Source organism: Catharus ustulatus, chromosome 1 (assembly GCF_009819885.2).
Source record: "Catharus ustulatus isolate bCatUst1 chromosome 1, bCatUst1.pri.v2, whole genome shotgun sequence".
Taxonomy (NCBI): Eukaryota; Metazoa; Chordata; class Aves; order Passeriformes; family Turdidae; genus Catharus; species Catharus ustulatus.
This window is the reverse complement of record NC_046221.1, coordinates 111385020-111402738: the sequence shown is the minus strand read 5'-3', so window position 1 is coordinate 111402738 and position 17719 is coordinate 111385020. Positions and strand designations below refer to the sequence as shown.

Below are 17719 nucleotides of genomic sequence, written 5' to 3'. Positions count from 1 at the left end.
AAACTACTTTTCTAGAACCTTCAGGGTGATGTAGGAACTAAAAAACATTCATTTCAATGCAAAAAAACCCTAAACCAAACAAACCTGACAGAACTCTACCATTCTTATCCTCGATAGATAACTGAATACAACAGTAAACAGTAGAGAAAAAAGTGGTACAATAGCAATGGGACTGTAATAATTCTTTATATTTGATTAAAGTATTAGGATAGAATCTAATGGCAGGACTTGATCAGTGTGAAATCACGAGGAAAAACATTGCCACAAATCATGACATAAAAAGCAGTTTCCAAAAGAAAAAATTGAGAAAATAACAGGAGATTGCCCGTGACAGGAATCAAGACCTATAAACAGGAAAAATGAAAGGGGGGAGGGGGTGAGAGTGGCACAGCATGAAAAGTACTTTAAAAGGATACCAGTCATACCAAGTGTCTGTTCCAGACAAACAGAAACAAAAAAGGTATTTGTACTGCCTGCCTTCTGTACCTGAAAATTTGAAGGCTGGATCACCTCACACAGACATTGTGTAAAACTACTGTAGAGAGACAGGTTCCTGTAAAGGAGCAATGATTTTAAGGACTCTGAATTTTTTAAAAATTCCTAACATTTAGCAGAAAGTTCCATGCAGAAAGACATCTTTCTGACAACAGGGACTAGCATAATGAGAAGAGCAGGGCACATAACCCTGTTGTCATTCCCTTACTCCAGCAATCAAACCAGTTTTCAGGAAGAGTCAGTCTGGCAGAGTTAGATACTCAGAAATTAAGCAACGTAATATATATGACTTGTAACTTTCAAACCTGCTGTAAAAACAAAACAGCTCCAAACAACACAAAAATAATGAAACAGGCTACAGAGTTCTGATTTTAAACCTCTGAAATGCAATACATGGAAGAAAACAAAAGGCTTTTACTCAATTGCTGTGCCAGTCAAGCTAGTGTCCTTTAAAAATAATTCCCTAGTTTAAACTAATGACATTTATATTCTGTAATGGACTTCAGGTGGAATTCATCTTCCAAATTTAGACATCCATCTGGGGGTGAGATGAATCATACAGTGAAAGTGCTTATTTCTCTCCACTGACTATAACGGGAGCCTACAGAACCAGCTCCTGTATAGGCAGCCAAAGCTGGCGTTAACCAACCTGTCTCCTGACAAGTTTAAATGACATGGCATGCCTAGTGGTCATCTCCTTCCACTGACTCAAAAAATCAGGCTAGAAAAGCTGTCTTCAACAGGGTGAGAAGCAGCACTGCCACAAATTAGCAACCGGAATTAGCTTAAGTTGTATGTAAATATTAGCACCCGTTATTTCCCCCCTGCACAACAGAAAGACGTTTGTTCAAAGAAAAATAAATGCACCTTTCAAAAAAAATTACAGATGCTTCTGACATCTTTGTACAAATTTTGATATCTGTTGAACAGGAAATACAGGAAATTTATATAGGAAAAATTCTTTTAAAATAAGGCATTTATATAAGGAAAGCTATCAGGAAGTCCAGATCTTCAGAAAATGATGTATAACTGGATGAAAATATTTTATGAAGTCTACTAATTCCTTAACCTCAGCCTAAACTTCAAAAATGTTTCTACAGAAAGCAAGGATTTAATAATCAGTTACATAATAAAGTATACTACCAAATCAAAATAATCTATTATGATTGAACCAAACAGTTAAAACCTGTTATTTGCAGAGCTTCCACCTTCACAAAAGGAACAGGACAGTTAAACTAATTAACAGTCTCTTGTTTCCAAGAGTGTGAAGATTTTGAAATGGAATATTGCTGTTCAACACAGTATTACTTCTTAATTTACAAGCAGTGAGATCTCTTGATTATTTCACTAGTCATTAGAGACACAGAGAAGTGTATTTTTATCAATAAGCATGTCTGGAGGAGGAAGTGCAATACAAAATCACAGCAAAGGAGTCAGAAGGGGGAGCAGAAATAATCTGCCTACAGTCAGCCCAGGCCATGCATTTTGTTTGACCCATACACACTCGGAAACACCTCTTCCTTAGAACATCCATTACATGACCAAAATGTTCTATGCACCAGTAAGAGGATAAAGTCTTATGAAATTAAGCCATTGACTGACACGTACCTGCAGTCCTATCCCTGGTCTCAACATGATGAGATTTTATATTTCGGAGATTTTATATTTTGGTGGCACGCACACAGAAGAATACATAACCAGTGGCCCTAAAACCCCCCCTTATATATCTTAGCACCCCAGTGTGGCCCAAAGTTTGAATGTTACTGTAAGAAAGGATTCTGGAAAACTAGTAACAGAGAAATAAAAATAAAAAAGGGGTAGGCTTTGAAACAAAGTAATGGCTGTACTAAGCAAGATCCAGAGGTCTGTGTCCATTCAAATATCCTCTCACTAACAGCAGCCAAGAGAGGAGCACGCAAGAATACAACAAATACACAGCAATGTTTCCCAAGAATATTCCTTGATCCCCCAAAGGTTTGCAGAAGCAGGATTTCCTGAACAAGAATAGGTAGATATTTGATGATTCTTCCATGAAACAGCAGTTTTCCTCTACAATGATGTAATGTTTAGACTCCTTAAATTCCTGAGGCAAGAAATTCTATAGCTTAATTACACATTCTGTTGGGAACCACCTCCTTTTGTCTGTTTTCAATTCATCAGCTGCTGTTTTCATTAGATACCTCTTAGTGTGTGTGCACTAAAAAAAGACACTGAATAAACATCCCCTATTTTTGTCCCATTGGGTGCTGAACACTTAATAGGATGTGGTCACACCAGTTTTTGGTCACCTTTTCTACCTTAACAGATTTGTGCTGCTCCTCTTACAGAAATTGTTCCATATTTCACATTTTCTCTTCTTTCAACTATGTTCTTTTTACAGCAATGACAGGGACAGGTGTAAGCAGAACAAAACTGCATGAGATGATTAAATTTCTTAAACATTATAATCATTATTGTCCCTTTCTTTCCTAACCATTTCTACTGGCAATAGTACCTTTGAACTCATTTTTTAGATGCAATCTTGCTCTTCTCCACCTCCAAATAGAACACATGAAGCAATTTAAGGGAAATTTCATCTGCCATTTTAATGACTGGTTGCTGAGCAATGTCAGGTCCCTGTGTAATGCTAGGGTCTGCCTTTGCATCTGCTACCCATCAGTGAAGTCTGTGAGCTCACTTTTCTTCTATACACCTTATTAACTTGAACATGCGCCCTTAACATAACCCCAGAGAATTATTACCTGGAGCCCCTCTCTACTCCATTTATTCCAATTCTTCCTCTTATATTTTAGTCATTAATTCAAACACAAAATACTTTCCCCCTATCCTGTGACTGCTTGTTTTCTTAAAAATTCTTTGGTGGTGATCCTTGTCAAATGCTTGTTGGACATCCAAGGAAACTGCTTCTGTCAGATCTTGCTTGTTCATGTACTTGCCTTCAAAAAATCTCCAGCGAGTTTGCAAAACATGACATCCCCTCACACCAGGCTTCTAACTCTTCCCCAATGCATCATGTTTATCTATGTTATTTTCATTATTATTATTTTGACTGATTTCCTTGGAACAGATGTCAGGCTTAGTAATCTGTAGTTCCCCAGATCTGTCCCAAAGCCTTTTTTAAAAAATAGTGTCACATATAGATTAGGACACTATAGATCACATACACATACCAATTTATATCTTACCTAGATATAAATTTGTTGCTTACTGTCTATTGCTTACTGTCTACAATACAATGATCCTTGCTTGCCTGCTCTTTGGAAAGCTGTACTTCTAAAGTGCAAAGCAGGCCTCTCTAAAGACGTGGAAGTGGTTTTCATTTTTTTCCACAGAAGGTTTAACCACTATCTTTAGGAAGACCAGTATATTATAAAAATTTACTGTAACAGTAATACTACAAACATTTAATTGCATCAAAAAGTTTCTCTCATCTTTCCAGTCTGTTAATAATAATTCCAGAAATATATGCTCCTGTGCAGCATTAGCCATTCAACTATGTAATAGCTGTCCTAATTACCAGAAAACACAAATGAGCTAGTGAAGACACAGTTATTCATTTGCAAATGAGACAGCAATCAAAGAGAAGTAAAACTTAACATCTTTCTGGAATTGAGAACTTCTGTAGAAATTACAACCAACAAGCAGGCAACTTGAGATAAGGACTAAAACAATGCACACAAGTATTTTTAGGCTCATCAATTTTGTGTGAAGTCGATTTTACAACACAAAAGTTTTTAAACACCATCTCAGTTTCAGGTTTAAATTTACACAAGTTTTCTTCAACATACTGCCAACTTTAATCTCTTTTAACTCACATATCCAAAGACAAGAGTTGAAAATTAGTCTTACAAACTGATCAAGTGCTTTTCTGTGGCGCAAGCTCAAATGCTAGGTTCATTGTGACTGCATTTCTAACTGGCCGGATGCTACAGTTACACATAACAGTGTGTTTAAATCCATATGCAACTGTTTCAGCTCCTTTTTGCATCAGTATTTTATACCTCTGTATTTTGCATCAGTCTAACAGAAGTTTGTAGTTCCAATACCAACAAAAGAGCAGTATGGACTCCTCAATTCAGTATGTTTAAATCAAATGTAAGGAGAAAATAAAAAAAACCCAAAATAACAAACACTATCAAGATTGGTAAAAAAACCATTGGAGCATGCATAGTGTTCACATCCTATGTTTTTATAGCATTAAGAAAAAAAAAAATTACCCTAATTACAGATGTTGAAAAAACATCTTTCCAGATACAAGATGAAAACTTTTCCTTGTCATAAAGCCTCTAATGCTGCTCAGTCTTCTGGGCAGCAGGGAAGTTAACAGTAGCCTCACTGCTGCTGCAGGAATGAGAGGACACAGCTGACAATAAAGCCATAGACAGCCTTGATATTAATAGCAGAAAGCTAAGACACCCAAGAGAACAATGCAGTAGCAAAGGGTTCTCTCCCCTCCTACTAAGCTGTCAGAAGAAAGCTGGGAGGAACAAACAAACAAACTTGTCTGTGAGTACAAACAAAAATATTCTGCCTTTAAACACCTGTATTTTGTTTCATTTCAACTGCCACACTTATTGGTTTGGCCCTCTTAAATCTTTTAATGAAAATTAGAGAGCAGCTGAAACTGGAACGGACATCTGGAGGATGCCTACCCCAACCCCCCTGCTCAAAGCATGTCAATGACAGGCAAGTTGCTCAGGGCTGTGTCCAGCTGGGTTTTGAGTTATAGCCAAGGATGGAGAATCCACAACATTTTTTGGACACCTGTTCCAGCGATCTATCACCCTTAACATAAAAAACCCTCTTTTTTATGATGTCTAAATGGAATTTCCTGCATTACAATTTGTGCCCATTACTTCATGCTATCAGTGGAAACTACCAGAGAGCAGCCTGACTCTATCCTCTTTATTCCACCCTGTTAGGTATTTTACACACATAGGGTGCCTCCAGCATTCTTTTCTCCAGGATGAGCAATCCCAGCTTCTCTTCATAAGAGAAATTCTCCAGACCTTTAGTCATCTTAGTGGCCCATTGTTAGACTCTCTCCAGTATGTCCATGTCTCTCTTGTACTGGGGAGGCCAGAAACACACAGCTCTCAAAGCATGGCCTCACCAGTGGTGAGCAGGGGGAAAACATGACCACCTTGACATACTGGTAACTTTTCCTAATGCATCCAGAATGCTTCTGGCCTTCTTTGTTTAAAGTGCACATTGATGGTTCACATACATCTTTCCCACCCTGGGTCCTTTATTGCACTTTCTTTTCAGCTGATTGAGCCCTACCACATACCAGAGCCTGGAGTTGCTCCTTCCCAGAATCACTGAATTACCCTTTACTGAACTTGTGGAGGTTCCCATCAGACAATTCCTCTGTCAATGTCCTTCTGGGTATCAGCACAATCCTCTTTGGTCTATCAGCTCCTCCTGCAAGCTTGCACCTCTGTGTGACCCCCAGATCAGTAACAAAAGTGTTAAACAGGTACTGAGCCTCGGGGTAGACTGCTAGTGACTGGCCACCAGCTTTTGAGCCACTTGTGACATTGTGCCACTGATGCCAACCCTTTGAGCCCATCGTCAAACAGTTTCCAGTCACTTTCACTGTTCATCCACCTGGCATGCATTTCATCTGGTTTGTTTGTAAGGGTGCTATGGGAGACCCTGGCAGAAGCCTCACTGAAGTCAAGATAAACAATGTTCACGCTCTTCTCTCACCCACCCAGTCAATCTCATTGCACAAGGTGGTTAAATACGATTTCTTCTCCAGGTTGTGCTGACAGATCCAAATCAACGTCTTGTCTTTCTCAGATCCAAATAAACGTCTTGTCTTTCTTACTTGAAAGTTATTCTAGCTCCTGTTCTTCACCTTCTCTAATCTAAGCTTTAGTTTAGTTTTGTTTCTTTTGATGTCTACAATACACTTACTAATAGTCGCATATCTATTAATGGAGATGTCCCTAAAACAACTAACAATCCCACGGCTTAACAAACTACTCATTCCAGCCAGGCACTAAAATAACAATGCTTCTTTTTTTCTCCACAAATGTATGTAAGCTAGTAGCAATGTTGTTGCAGCTGTAATGGCCTAATGACCTCAGAGAAACAAGGAAAACACCCTCCTCCCTGCCCCCAAATATACTATCACGACTGTAAGAAATTTTCTCTCCTCTAAACTGCATATTTTGTTAACAGCATCCTTGCTACACATTTAGGAAAACAACCATATTTTGTCACACTCTTGGACAGAAATAACTTATTTTTTTGGATTTTTCTGACCCCTGTGCAAAAGAAACGAGGAATTTCAGGGAGCATCTTCTCCACGTTTTTTTTTTTTCCTTAATTTTTTTCACACTCTCTCTACCCTTCAGAAGTGCAGCGAAGAAATATCAGGGCACAAATAATGCTTAGGAAAGGTCCATCCTTACACTATCAAGAATGAAAGAAAGCACAGCACTATACCCTCTGCACTCAAGAGATGGTGTACCTAGAAGGTAAGCATCCTTTCAACCTGCACTAAAACTAAAAATGCATCAAAAAATTTTGGTCAGCAAAGAAGCAATGCAATTTTCATAAATTCTGTCCACTTTTAAACAGTTTCAGGTAATGGATAATCTGAGTAGCTGCCTTGGCTAAATGGTAGCTCAGCTCTGTAGGCACTACAGTAATGACAGGCTACAGTTGTGGTTTTACACTGTATTTTACATCCAACTAAGTGTTTCAAACACACACTGTGGCATTAAATGGAACTGGAAGAGCAGATTACAACATAAATCCTGTATTCTTTCACCAATTTAGTGATGTGCTGCCAAAAAAGGAGTCCATTTTAAAAGCTGTGTAGTACATCCAGCCAGGACACGTCCGCTACAGTTCCGACAGACCACGGACGATTGTCTGACAGCCACTTCTGGGGTACTAATGCACTCTGCAGCACAGTGATTGACTAAAATATTTTGAACAAATTTTGATGTAATCCCAATCAGATTATAACAATTTTCAAGCTGCCGATGTTATGGGCCAATGTTAGTTGACAGCACCCATTTAAAAACTCTTTCACACCCGTACAAAGTTAAATCAACTTGGCACTCTCTCTGGTAGACAATTGTCTCCTTAAAGCATGAGCACTATTCATCCAAGTGAATTGCTGCATTAAGGGGGCAGTCGGCTGGCATGGGGAGGACTGGACTGATTGACAATGCATCTTAGTCACAAAGAAGTTGCAGCAAGAGTTTCTAAAAACCAAAAAGCAGTTAGGACCGTGAATAGATGAAGAATAGATGAAGCGGGTTGAAGACACAAAAGTACAGGATGTATCCAGGAAGATGCCGGTGCTTCAATAAGCTTCCTAACTATGACTAATCTAGAAACAGTTCTCGTGTCTTGTTTTGTAAATTTAGCATCTCAAGTGTTTCAGAGAATTTCAGTTTACTACTTAACCCCTTAACACCAGCTAAATATTGCAGCAACAGTTATTTGTGGAGGGGTTATTTCCAGAGTTATGTATGCTGAACAGCTAAGAGTTCTGTGAAGCTTCCTAGGGAGAGGATTTTATTTCACCTCTGAAGTGTTAATAAAGAAATGTGGGGCAGCATTTAAGGGTTCATTCTCAAATATTCTAAGGAGATTACAATACTCCCATACCCCCTCCCCTTTTGAAATCTCAAAAGAGGACATATAAGAAACCCATACAGAAAGTGCTTAGGTCATAATCACACAGATAGTTGAATTAATTCATGATTCCAACAGATATCAGAAGCACCAGACAAAAAATGCGATATGCAGGAATGCAAATGATACATTTTACAAGAAGTATAGCAGAGTATTACATAAGTAATCACTACATTTAAGTTAATTTGTCAAATATTATTTCTTCATTTGTGTACACAAAACAGATACCTTTGTGTAAAGCATTAGTGGAAGATGCCAAAGGCACTACTGCCTACTGTGGAACTCAATGGGATTACTCCAAACACCACCAGCAAACATATGAGATAACATCCAGTTCAATTTTCGGTGCAAATGAATTACCCACTTCTCACCTCAGCAAGACTACATAAAGCCACTCAGGATGCCAGCCTGAGGCTGAAAGTACAAACAAGGCTCCTCAAACCTCACACAACGTGTCATATAAAGCCTAGATTTAAACACCAATTTAAACAGATTCCTTTCATCTACTTAAGGATAAACTCCTCAAAAGTTTGCTTAAAGTTTACCAAGTGTTTGTTTTCTCAGAATAATTCTTATGCCACACGAAGAGGTTCATAAAGAAATTCTAGTTTCTGTAAAATATTTGTAGTCAAGGTTAAGTGACACGTGTTACTCACTGCTCAATGCAGTGAACTAATATAACTACCGTCTAATTGAAATAGGGTAAAAATGTTTGATTCAACTGCTAAATTAACCTAGCTGCTTGAGCTAACAGATCCAATTTCACTGCCTGTTAAGGCAGGCAACACTTTTGTCTTCATTTTATACTCTAATGAAGTCTACTTCAATAGAGTTGCCTCCACTTATCCCAGAGGATGATTTAGTCCTTTTGTATAAAGCTAATCCAGCTCTCCCTGAAGTCAAGAGGAATTTCGCATTTGACTTCAGTGTGAAAAAGGATCACATCCTAGAATAGCAGCACCAAAATATCTGTGAATAAAAACAGGTTTAGATTTTCCAGTTCCTAATTAGTCAAAAAATGCCCCAGACAAACAAGCAAACTACCCTGAAACAAGCCTTTTAAAAAGGAAAAAGTGTAATTTCCATTTAAGCTTACAGCATGTGCGAAGTAATTTTACATGGCAATGTTTTTAAAGAGAATGAGCCCATTCAGATATTCTGATTGTTCAACTGTACTATCAGCATCTGCTTTGGCTTTCAGTTTCAAGCGAACTCGAGGGAAAAGTAAAAATCCATCAAATCTAGGAAATATTTTAAGAGAAGCAACAGTTTAATGGCGTGGTTTCCAAACTGCAGAAACCCTGCAGCAGCAACACTTGCAAACTTCAATTTTCCATCAGAGCAATCAGGATTGCCTCAAGATCATCTTAAGTTGGAATAAATATACAGGTTCACAAGTTTTTGCAGGTTACTCTGATGGCCTAAATATGATTTCACTCCATCACATAAATTACCTGGCTACCTCGCTACACTGTATTGCACACAATGCAGTAATCAATGTTTACTTCTACCTATTTTTATGACAGCAAAAATAGAGTACAACAGACCTATGAAGTTGAATTAAGTCATATGCTGACTGACTACATGCCATATACAGTTATAATAGTAAGTTACCCATCTGATGGCATTTTTTTAATATTTAAAGTGGAGAAAGAATTTTCTTTAACTCAAATTTCCAAGAAGATTTACTTTTAGGATAACCTATACTGAATTTTAAAACATATTCATAACCACCTGAATACCCAAACATCTAAAGTAACATAAGCTGTTGCAAGTGTAAAGAATATGCCACCCCTCAATGTTATCTAGATACTGATTCACTAGAATCTTAGAAATATTTAGAGAAGACAAGTTTTAATGACAGAGGAGAGATATTTTTATTTCTACTTTCAAAGAAAATGAAAACTTGGAAGTATGTGATCTATCCATTCTAATGCCTTGGAGGTTGTGGTGACCAAAAATTGTTCACAAGTTAATGCTCTCTTTTGTAAATAAGTCTATCAGATTTAAAACAAAATGTGGTTTGCACTAGAATTATTGTCCTCTATATCCTTATCTAGGAAGCAACATATTAACCTGTACTTTAAAATGTAACACTGGTGATTTATATGAATTTCAATCAGAATTTCCATTCAAATGCCACTGAACACAAACTAGGAAGAAATAAAAATGTCTTGCATAGAAATTACACTTTCATTGCTGAAATAATTATGTATATAGCTTAAGAGAATTATTAAGACACTTTATTATTACATTAAATATACACACAGAAAATCCATGCCCCTGGCAAAAAGCTAACAGTGTAAACCTAATATGTAGAGTCAATATATTTTACTGACTAGTGACGTTCAAGCTCTTTCTTTGGGGAAAGAACGAAGAAGCCCAAGTGTAAATCTGAGATAAAATAGTAATTTTAAATAGCCATACAAAATAAAGATATCATGCTTGTTAATGTATGTCACGTATTAACTTAGCTATGATTTCACCATGTATGCATCAGATTTAAATAGTATTCTGATGATATGTCAGACCTAAGGAAAAGGGAAGGGGAGGTAATCAAAGAGCCCTAGATTTAATAACCAATGCAAATGAATTCCAGAATATTTAAATACACCTACTATGCATGAACAAGTCAAACGTTTCCAGGGAAATAATTTTTCATCTATGAACTAACACTTGTCTCATTTTACGTACATCATGATAGCCTGAATCAATCAGTTCTACGGTTTCTACAGTGTACAAGCTAAGAAATAATTCCTAAAACGAAAAAGATGGATATCTTTAGCAAATTACATAATGTGCAATTATTCAGCAAGATATTTTGAAAGCTTATCACTTTAAATAGCCTCAATCACTATGATTTATGAATTGTGTTTTAAGTGTGTAGCTGTATTTAAAATTAAGTACAGAATTGTACTTGAAAGTAAAAAAAAGGTACTCACATTACTATTGCATGCTACCCTCTAAAGCCATATACAGTTAGCATTTAATTTTTGTTTGTTCTGAAGCTGAAAATTTTGTACTTACATTTTTATGTCTCACTCAGAACCACAGAAAAACAACAACAAAAAACCCAACAAAAACAAAAAACCTTAAAACCCACCAAAAACACATAACCCTTTTTATCCCATCAACTACATAATATTAATACATTCTTCTCAGGTTTGAGAAAAAAAATATTACTCCAGAAAATTTCTCCATCTGACTAGTAGTATCATCTCAGAAATTACCCTTGTTTTCCTTCCTCTTGTCTTCATGGGTAATTGTTTTCAAAAGGAATAGTATTTTGTTCTATGCTCTAAGTGTTCCTGAATAGAATATTTAACTTTACTATGAAAATTGAATTCAACATGGCCGTCTACAGTAAGACTAAAATACTATTTTTCTCTCCCCAGTGAATGTTTTTCAGTTAGGTATGGATGAGATGATGTGCCCAATGCCATTATAACCTTTAATTGTCCATTAAACAAATATTTAACACCAGTATCAGCTAAACAAACACACCCTCCTCTCTTTGCTTTAAGGGCTTTGTCATTCTATAATGCTACTTCTATTCTAAAATACATGGCAGGGGGAATCTCAAAAACACAAAACCAAAGAACATACTTTGGCAAAAATCCCACATATTGCATGTCTCAGAAGCCAAAGAGCACACTTACATTGCTGCTGGAAAAAACCTGGATACTTTTTATTTAGAACAGGCAGAATGAGAAGTGCCATCTGTTGCTCAAAGAACCCATTTTGAAAATTAGGCTCTAACTAAACTTCCAAGAACTTTCACTTGAGACACTAAGAATGTATCCTGAATGGAGTGGATTGAAAAAAAAAAAAAATCAAGACAACACATATTTGCCTACACAGACTTCTGGGTCTGATTTATAACAACTGCTCTTTCAGTAGGCTTCAGTTAAAGAACATGTGCAAAGAGAAGCTCTGTTCAGATTTAGGATAAAAAACCCTAAACAATCAAGAAAACTACAAGTCTTCCATCTCCTTTCAGTAAGGGACAGCCTTCTTTTAAGAATTATACACAACCCACCTGGGCTAGTCATCATACAGAGCAGAGAATGGTCTTTGCCCCGCAGAACTCATTTCAGCCTTGCACAAATTTGCATTAGGAAAAAGACAACAAAAACTGTGTTTTCACGTTCACCTGTCACTGAAGTACTGCAGGATTTTCTATTAGGAGAGATTACCTACAAGCTCATAAGATGCACTACTAAGTATGCTAAGTATGTTCACAGCTTCATCAGAGCATTGCTACAAGTTCATATCTCTACGGCTATGTGGAGTATTTCAACAGAATACAGCAACGAGAGCTGGTCACAAACATTAAATACCAGGTATCAACAAAACACCAGAAGTCGTAAAATGTTCTGCTGATATGTTCTGTTTTCAGCTCAAGAAGGTACACAAACCACTTGCTTTCCTCCCTTTTCATCTCACCCTTGCTTAATCTTCACATGAATATAAATACTGTATCTTTACAGATTTTTAAAATGTGAACTTTGCTACCAGGCTTGGTGCATGTCTGTAATTTTTAAGATGTCTCGAGATCCCTGTTTTATACAAATTTCAGACCTAAATGTCATACTTAACTCTGTTTCTCACAGACTAAGTCTGATCAACTTCTAACTAAAGCACTACATATTTTTTCTGTTAATATTCTTCCGAAGACCTAGGCTTGGGAATCAGTAATGTAAGGATTTTATCTCAAACTGCAAACCTCCAGAAAAGCAGATAAAAATCGAGGAAAAGAAAGGCAGTACAAGAGAACTAAAAAGATGTATGACTAATCTTGGGGATTTGTTTTTAACACTTTACAATGAAATTCAGAACTTTTGTATTTATTTTTAAATTTCCTCAACCTCAGTTTTGATAATGTTTTCTTTCCTACGTTCGGCAAACAAATGCTAGTTTCAGATAAATGTGCACTTCAAAAACAATAACATTTTCTAGATGTTAATTCTATATTCATTTTTCAGTGAAGCATACTTTGACCAAAACCTTAAAAGCATTGCTCATCTGTGAGCCACGTTAAGCCTATTGAAAAGACAGTTTTTATGAATTAGACCAGAAGTCCATCAAGCCCAAGCATCTCTGAGTCAGACCAGAGGTTCACCATGGGCCCCCCACCATCTGAAATGCTGGGCAATACTGGATGCTCAGGAAGGGAGTCTAAGAATTAGGAAAGCCTGTGGTCATGCTGTCCTTGGTAGAGTCTTTCAGCCTCTGGACTTTGGAGTACAATTACTGGTAAAATAAAGCATTTTTGTTGAACAGGCTGAGCTGGTAAAAACCAACCAGAAACAGGAAGAGTATATAAAGAGAGACAAGGATTCTGGAGAGTTTTTCTACTCTTCTGTAGTTATAAGCATCAGTCATGAATTTAGTTTCCAATAAAATGTTCTTGAAAAGCAAGAAGATACACATAACAACTGAGACCTGTTTTTTTCTTTGTCACAATTTAAGCATAAATATTAATGTTGTTATCTAACCACACTTAAAATAACCTATTAAAACTGGATTGTTCACTATTAATTTGTTTTAAGTCTCCCTTTCCTGGCTGACTGCCAAAACAGTTATAATGCTATACAATTGCAATACACAAGAGAGCCACAGCACCCTCTAATTACTCTTCAAATACCTCACACAAGCACTGCCTTTTCTTCCAATTGTGAGGCCATTAGGTAGGGTTGAAAATTTCAAAATCTTTAGCCCAGATACTTTTTTTCTATTTCTGAAGTTTTCACGAACCATCAAAATGTTTGCCTGAACTATGGGCAAACATTTGGAACATCAACACCATCCTCCTCTCCCAGCCTTCTTTTCTACAGGGGTTGTCAGTCCTGGGAAGCATACCTGAGGCCTGACTGTATTTATACTCCATAATTCACATCATGAATAAAACACTTCTACTGCTTCAGTTTTGCAACACTAGAGTGTACTTTGGGCATATGCAAAGGAACTTAACCCTACTAAATCAAACTCCTCCAATAGAAAGACTGGGTTTAAACGTGTGATTAATGCCACAAAATTCTCCTGAAGGTTTCTCCAAAACAAAGTTAAAGGCCCTGATCTACAAAGATTTACTTATGTGAGTGTGTTTACTCAACTTCGCTGTCAATAAAGTTAAATAAAGTTACTCACTCTTGTAAGCCTGGTCTAGATAATCCTAAAATTTCAACTAACAGAGTTCATCACTTCGGGAGAATCGTTTATTTTTCCCAGACTACTCTACACTTCTGGTGTGAAGAAAGACACAGAAACATCTTAAGCCATAAAAGTTTTTCATTTCCCTGAAGTGACAAGTTGAAAGACAAATTATTTGATGTTCAGTAACACCATGAGAATTCAAAATTTACACAAACATTTAAGATATAGGTACAGTCAATATTGATACTTATTAAAGTCTCAAGTAACACTAATATAAAAGCACTTGCCTTCCAAAAATACAAAGATAAAACACAGCCAGGTTAGCAAAAAAAAAAAAAAAGATTTTACTTCCTCAGCACTCTCCAACCATGCTCCATAACATTACCTAATACTACAGTCAAGAAAAATCCAAACTAAACCCCAGTCTTGGCCACAACAGTCAACACAGCCTTAAATGCAGTAAGTGATGATCCCTACAGCAGTATCCCACCGAGCTGTGGGGCTTGGATACAAGCCAGGGCTAGCTAGAAGCCCAGCTCTAGGGCTTCATTTCAGCTGTGCATGGCTTTGGTCCACTGACTTAGGGGACGCAACAGGAAACCTAGTGGTCTATGTGGTGCCTATACAAAATGACAACACAGAGCATTTCCCAGCCTGTTTCCAGACACTCTTTACATTTTCAAAGGATATGTGTTTAAATCTAAAGGGAACAAAACTCATTCATAAGTAATAGTGTTTACTTACTCAATTTCTAGCACTAAAGTTACTATCATCTTGATCTCTGATCCTGCAATCAGCCGTGCATGTTAATTTTACCTAAGGGTGCAGTCCTACTCATTTCAATAACTAACTTACTTCAGTGCAGTTTCTGTTTTAATGCACTCGCACCATCAAGGATAAACCCCCATAAGTGCAAAAGGCACTAAGAATGACCCCTCATAACCTAAAACTAAACTTGTCCTACAATTAGTTGACAGTATCTTTTCAACATTACTTTTTCCCTACTAAACTCAGCATACACATGGGAAGTCATACAGGTTTTACCTTCAAAACCCAGCAATCGATGAAACAATCTGGAACCCTACAGCTCTAATCACTGGTGCAAATGGAGCCAGGAACTGGAGTGATTGAAAGAAGTTCCCATATGGCAACTGCCAAAAAGCTTTTATTTTAAAAAATTATGAAAAACAGTTGTTGCCACATCATAAAATCCATGACTATCAAACAGCCTCCTACTGGCACGCTCAAGGAGAAGAGAAATCAAATAAATCCTTAGACTTAGTTATCAACTTGTATTTGGAAGCGGCTCCTCTAAGACAAAAACTAACCTGGTTCTGTTACAGTACTTAGAGAAACTGCAATTCTGCCTCATGGATCAATGTTCCATCAACAGGTACAGGACTTTGAGTACTAGAAGCATGAAACCTTTCAGGAGGACTTCACAGAAACCACCGGCTGTGTATGTATGCATAGAAGGCGTCCTACCTGAAAAAGGCTGCTCGATGCAACACAGCAGAATAAGGATGCGTTCCTAAAGTCGTATTTTTGTTAGGACTAACACCAATTTTTAAATTAACATCAAGGTATCTTACCCCAACTGTGATGAAACTATGCGACTAAACAGTCAGATGCAAGTAGGGAACATGGATGAAAGAACGCATTTCTTTTAACTAATGTTTTGAACACAAGGAATTATCTATTGAAAATATACAGCTTTGGTCCACAGGTAGCGCGTATGGAAAAGTAAAACCATGCAGTCAGTTTGATCATGAAGTAAACTTTGACCACATAATCTGACTTGTGCCACACCGCAGACTTTCATATTGCCGTCACATGACGGCCATGATTTATCGGGCCGAACAGAGTGATGACTTCATTCTTCAGGAGCTGCAGAAGTGTGCAAAGCTCAAAATAAAGAGCATTTCTTTGGTGCAGAAGAATAGTTTCCTGCTCTGTCACGTGAATATTGATAAAAAACCCTATATTGTGAAGTTTTTACTAATTCCGTTACACAGGATGCAGCACACCAAAAATGTATTAAGTATTTTTTTCAGCTACTTCAAAATAATGCAGCAATTTAAGTATACTTTCAATTCCATTCATTTGTTTTGTAGTCAAAGAACTGTTGTTAAGTAACAAATATTTCCTTGAAAATCTCTCTTCACAATACAAAATGCAGATTAAAACTACCTTGGGCTCACCAGTCTCATTCCAGATAGAATGGTACTGGGGTCCAGATATTAAATAACTACTGAAAACCAGACCAGTAGTTCTTCAAGCAGCAAAACCAGGGAGGCCCCATTTCCTGCATCAATTTCCAGCTTGAGGTAAGCATTGCTGTGAACTCTCTGGTGTGTAGGTTAAAAGCTCCGTTCTACCTGGCTTCCTTACTTCCAGAAATTTTGTAGAAACTGCTCATCTGGGAGACCTCTGCTGCCAAGTTTATGTGAAATCTTTTAACAGCCAGAAGAGTTATTAGAGGAACTGAAGGCACAAAAAGATTCTAGATCTATTTGAGCTGCACCTGTTAAAGAAATAAAGCTAACAAAGCACGTGGAATAATTATTTACTGGCAATTGCTGCTACTACTGCCACACCTGGTACCACTGGATCTTTTTCTCTGAATTTCAGGAAAAGCACACTGTCCATGCTGCTGTTTCTGCTGCCATCACAGATGCTACCTTGTCCCAAAATTAGCCACAGGACCCTGGCTGTGCAAAAGACACACATAGCCTCCACTCTATGCTTATGCTCAGTAGGAACTGCCTATAACTAAATGTACGGGTACACATCAGAAGTAAGAGTGGAAGTGCAAGGTTTTGTAGTTTTTTTGTTGTTTGGAAAGGAAACATTCTTACTTCTGTGAAGCCTACGAAAACATGGTTATGGCTGAACTGTACTACCTACCAACAGAGGTACTCCAAAGGTAAACGATAAGGTCTTCAACATCTTACTTTCCAAAAAGGAAAGAAAAAGACTCTGAAACTTTCTTATTTAGCTCCCCTCATTTAAGATCAATTTCACTTGCAAAATTTGCCTGAAATATCATTCAGCTAGCTATGAATTATTAAGTGAAATCCAATATACTTTGTCAACACACTCCAAGTTTCAAAACTGGTTTTGGAACATTCTGACACTTTAAGTAAACCCAAACATCTAATTTTTAATTAATGACCTCTGCCTAGGGTTAAATCCAGCAGGTACATGCAATACACCTTTACAATACGAGCTTTAGAAATATTTCTGTCCTCATTTTCCCAGTGCCAAGTGTACTATACGCACATGCATACAAGACACGCAGAAGCCCATATATGAATACAATAAATAACCGTATTATAAACTTCACATATTCGTAATACTGAATATTGGAGAAGTCACGCTAGCCCTTGGTCTGAGCACACAACTT

General features: G+C 37.3%; 1 protein-coding gene across 1 annotated transcript in view; it reads right to left on the bottom strand.

Annotated features, from left to right (window-relative positions):
* Positions 1-17719, bottom strand: part of YES1 (YES proto-oncogene 1, Src family tyrosine kinase) — a 51183-nt gene that overhangs the window by 32374 nt on the left and 1090 nt on the right. The gene's annotated exons all lie outside the window — the stretch shown is intronic.